This window comes from Pyxicephalus adspersus, chromosome 10, assembly GCF_032062135.1.
Source record: "Pyxicephalus adspersus chromosome 10, UCB_Pads_2.0, whole genome shotgun sequence".
NCBI classification, from domain to species: Eukaryota; Metazoa; Chordata; class Amphibia; order Anura; family Pyxicephalidae; genus Pyxicephalus; species Pyxicephalus adspersus.
The window spans coordinates 46,535,558-46,541,235 of record NC_092867.1 but is presented as its reverse complement, the minus strand read 5'-3'; positions in this window follow the sequence as shown (position 1 = coordinate 46,541,235).

Genomic DNA, 5,678 nt, shown 5'->3' with positions numbered 1-5,678 from the left:
TGCTGTCCATTTGTACACAAAGAAAAATGAAAGATTATCCAGTCAATTAGGGATTGAGTATGGATAACATCTTCAAAATGGCTGTTAGAATCTGAACTTTAGAGGTACTGAAATGAGCTATTAGTGCTGGCTCAAATTGGATTATTTGTTACAGGCAGTGAGATAGAGAAATATCATGGGTGGAATGGCCAACACTAATTACAGGAATTGCTTTGTTTTTCACAAGCGTATTACACTTATTAGGAGGAATTATCCACAGTAATGCATTACTTAAAGTGTACCTGTCTCAAAATATTGTGGCTGTTACAAACCTGGAACAAAATTGCAAATAGATCGCAGATAGAAGAGATACGCCATGGTAACTTACCTATTTCTATCAAAATTGTTTTTTTTTCTTTGTTACACATTTATATGGTGTGTATGAAATTATATTTTAAATTTTGGTTATGTGCAAAAATAATGCCAACCAATTGAAGGAGAACCAGGAGCAAAACCTCTAAAGCTGAGATCCATTTAAAAGGGAAGACTTCATAAAGATGAGCAAGAATGAACAACAGGGCAAGGTGTTTTTTCATTGTAATAACCATTTTATTATATGTGGAAGGAAAATTTGACCTTTGGTGTGCATAGGCCATCAGTTTAGGGAAACTGATGGGAAAAAAGAAACATATTTCCTCCATTTCTCCATGTAACTATGCAATATGAAAGAACTTAAACAAATTAACCTCACTCTTCCTGGAAAACAGGGTAATCATGTATAGGAGCATCTGAACTTGGTATACTCTCGATCGGAAATAGCTACTTTCTAGAAACACCAAGACTATTCATTGCATATACCCCGAACTTCTTAAAACCCACCCCCTCCTGTACTGCCCACCATCATCCCCCACCATTTATTTCCACCTCAGTTTTTATTCTTTCACCTTTCAATACAACCATTCATCTTCTTTGGCCAGACCACACCCTTCCAACTTGATTCAACTATTGATTTTACACTATCTGTGCCCTTCAGTGCCTCTTTCCTTATTTCACTTTAAATACTTAAAATAAAAATTAAAATATTTAATTTCCCTTTTTTCTAAATAATGAACAACAATTTCAGGAGACACTCCAGCCTACCCCCCCTAAGGATTAACACATTACACTATATTACTGTACTAAGTGAAAAAGTTACTCAAGCAAATTTGGATGAAATAACTAATATATACTCATAATATGAAATGCACTGCATTGTACGTCCACATTTCTTTTCTTTTTTTAATTCTGTTCATTCTCTTTAGGTGTGGAACTAATTTTACTCAGAACTTTTATATACAATAGAGTATAGGTTTGCTTTGAAGGGTCAACCACATTTTTATCTGCAGTTTTTTTTCATCATGTAGCAGACATTCTGTTGGTTTATTTCAAGGGTGCCCAACCTATGGCCTATGGAGCTGTCAGATCAAGCCCTCTCCTCATTCCCTCTCTGCTCGTTGTCTTGCGGGGGATGGGGGGGGGGGTAGAATTGGGCATAGAACATCTCCTATGTTCTGCTATGAGATTGTGCTGCCAGGAGAGGGAGCTGCTCCCCGCCCACCTTGTACTGTTAGATAATCCCAGCAGCAGCATGAGTGCTGTGTTTGTGTTCATGCAGCTGTCATTATCCCCATGTATAAATCCTCAAATCTCCTTCACTGATTGTCAAAGAAATATGAAATTTTCAGGGTACACAGGGGATCCTAAGGGTAAGCCCTCTATATGTAACAAGCTGGCAGATACAAGGTCACAAGCAAAATATACTAACAACAATGTACAGAACCAAAATTAGAAAAAAGTTGTCTCTGTCCAGATATTTATGGACCTAACTGTATAATGTGGGTGATCATGGCTTTGGAATTAAGGTTTGCAAACAGCTAAAAGGTTAGGTTAAGATGTACACATGTTCAGTTATTGCCGCTGGTAAAGATCTTTCACTATTGTTTCCAGGGACAAAAGAGTGACAGATGAATGAACAAGCACTGTGCACAGTGTTGTTCTGTACTTTAGAGAGGGGAAGGGGAGAACAAGCAAGCAACACCCCACTGTGCTTTCCTTCCTTTACTTTTTGTATTGTAATCTTTCATCGTCAGTTGCTCATGGATCTTTTCAGGACAGATCAATGAACAACGCTGGGCGACCTCTGTACACATCTTAACCAAGATGAGCCCAACAGAGAAAATCATCTGATGTGTGTACATAGCCTTAGTGTGGAGTACAGACTGTACAGAATGTACAGCTCCATATAAGAAAGGTTGTTCTTTGGGAAAATGAATAATAACATCTATTTGCAGTATGCCAATATACTTTCCCATTTTAAGACTTGAAATGTGTCTTCAAAATCATATTTTTCTGACACCTTTTCTGTATAAATGTATTTTTCTGTTTGTGTCATTTTAGGTCAATGCTTTAATGTAGTGCCAAGGAAGTAAAGAAATTATATTTTGTTGTGACATTGGGTGCTCCTTATCCACTCTCGCCTTACCCAACCCAGCAATGTTAATTGCTTTTGCTGTAAAGTAGGAAACTGCCACTCCTGCCACCACCTATTGACCTGAAAACATAAGAAACTTCATGCTATATTAAGGATTTTCTACCTGTCAGAACACAATAAACATATATAGATTTATTTGTTACAAACTTCCTATCTACAAAGCAGCAGTAATTTGTTATAAAAAAACCTGTCTTTATTTTGTTTGTTTTTAGTAAATAATGTGAAATCAGGTTACTGGACACATTCTGTCTGTTGTGTTTTTTGATCCTGTACAAAGTGTTGGTCAGACCACAGCTGCAATATGCAATTCCTACCCACTTTTCCACCCAAGTTTATTTTGTATTTAAATTATAACCCAAAAAAAAAATGCATAAACATTACACTTTACTATATAATAAATAAACACTACATCCCTTAAAATGAGTCTGTTAAAAGTCTACTCTTTACAGCAAGGTTTCCAGAAACATTTTCAGGCAAAAAACACTTTTCTTTGCTTGTACGGGCTTTTATAGTCATTTTAACTGGCTTTTTAAATGCCCGACAAATCTGTATTTTTTTAGCAATAAAAACATGCCTATAAAAAGCCTGCAGCAAAAGCTCATACACACCTGCACAACATTTTATTTGAAGTTGAAGTCTACAGAGGAGCTTGGACAGCATTCATGGAGCATACACTTTACATACCTTTATGTAACTTTACTACCCCCCTCCCCCCATCCATATAAGGGTCCTCAGAAATCTGGCTTGCCACAGAATGAGCGCACCAAAAAGTGTGTAGTTTTAGCAAAACTAGACAACAACCTGCACCCAACAAGAGCAAGAGCCATTATTGGGGGGGGGGGGGGTCATTGCCACAATGTGACCCTAATGTTGTGGGAGTCTGCAGGTAAAAAACCTATTGGAATCTGAAGGCCCCTTAAATAATGGGTGACCCCCTCCATATATCAACCCCCCCTAATTTTGGGGAATAAGTACAGAGGTACATAGTACCCTTTAAATTTTTGCAAAAAGTGATAAATCAAGGCTAGAAACAGCTGCACAATGGACAAAATTATTTTTACTATTCTTTAACTCAAATTTACCTTGTGTAGGGTACATCAGTGTCCAAATATGAGATGACATGAAGTTCCCCAGATGTTGACATTTGTCAACTGGATCAGTAGTCAAGTGTCATATGGATTGGCTGAGCCACATGCTATACCACTAACAGATATAACAAAACAATTTAAATAGCCATTTTAAAAAATATGAATTCAGACTTGGATTTATCATCTGTTCCAACCAAAATCATTCCTACTCCGAATTTTTAATTTCCAAGAATCTCTATAATGTAAAAAGCATCATGTAAAAGATGCTTGGCTTATGCCTAAAGAAATTAAACCTTAACTGATGGAAATGTAGAGAATATCATTGCTGTGATCATAAAATGTTAGTTTAATGCTTCTTCCTTTCCATATGTGACTGAACCAGAGTCAGTTCAGGATTTCTAATTTTATTCCAGCTCTTCTTACTGCATGCTTTTTATAAGTCATTGACTTGCAGTACTGTGGCCTGAGACAGAACAAGATAAAAAACAACCTTTTTTTTAGGACATGTTTCCATAGGGTTTACAAGGAGAACTAAAAACAACTATATACAAAGAGGTACCTACCTGTGCAGGAGTAAACATTCATGTGATTTGGTTTCTCAGTTTCCCATGATTCCACTAGAAGAATCTGTGACTGCACCCTAACAAACATGCAGAAAGCCTCAGTGTAAGTTGACTATTTTCTAGATTTTTGATCTGGTGTTTTACTACGTTACAGATTTCAGTTAGTGTTTTTTTTTTTTAACCTAGGGAATTGGAGCCTGCAAAATGTGTGGTCCTTGTGTTTTATTGCAAGGGTTCCCTTAACTTTCTCTTTAAAAAAAAAGTTTTTACTAAACCTAACAGGGATTATAGAGTTTGTACAGCATATAACAGAAAAAAGTATGTGCAAAATAATGGATGTAGCTGCTTTCCTCTGTACTTTGTTACGATCACCAGTCAGTTATTACTTGTGGGGAAAATCAAAGTTTTCATGACCCAGCAAAACCTCAACCAATCATTGGCTAGTGAAGTCCGGCCATTCAATAGACTCTAAATCCTGGCAAAGCCTACACTTAACTCTAGTTAGGGTTTACTCTGATTTGTGATATCGAAATCGTCGTTTTTCGGGGTAAGAACTGATATGGCCTTGAAATAAACATACTTTAGGTTGATCATTTACATTCCAGGCACATCATATGAAAAGGTTTGCACCCATTCAAACCTGTCTGTCCTCATGTTGCATTTATGCCCCTTTATCATGTGGTAATGTGCATTGCATTAGATAGCCCATTCAAATTAGGAATTGCAATGTTTTCACAATAGGTAATGAACTGGTGTGCCATAGAAGAAACACAAGCATTAATGATTGAATTCCTACAAGACACAAGAATCATTAAAGTTTGTTTTCTTTAGAAACAAGTCAAAGAAATCTCTTTGCAGAGGTCTGACAAAACTCCTAGTAAGTTAGAATTAAATCAGCAGAGAGGGAGCAGTTCAATTGTGAATTAAATGTTGTATCATGATGACATTTATTTGGTAAGAAATAACTATACATAGTAAAATAAAAATAAAAAATAAACACAATTTAAAATTGTAACCAGATGGACCCTATATTGCACAAAAGACAGGCAATATCCCTTCTGCAATTAAACATACTTGCATCTCTGTTCGCAATCAGTACACTGACCTGTGCATGCACGCAGATTTTTTGGATATCCTGGTATCTTTCTGGACTGCTAGGGGATAGGAGGAAGTTATGAGGTTTTTTTGCTATTCTGGCTTGGCCAAGATGGCTGAGGATTTGGAACCCAGAGGAATATGACAACGCCAGTGATGGAGCAATGAGAGGTGGATACTGCCTGTCCCTTCTGCAATAAAGCTCCTGCCTGCACACAGGGAGGTTTAGTTTGCTTTAACTATAAGATAATAAAAAAATTGGAAAATGACTCCAGTACATTATGCTCTAAGCCTCAGTACCGTGTTAGTAAAAGTTTTTTTCAAACTTCTTCAGCTTACACAGCAATGTAAATCTATCAACAGACTTGGAATAAGAACCTCTGTCACATCAACAACTTTTTTATAGGGTAATTACTTTGTGGA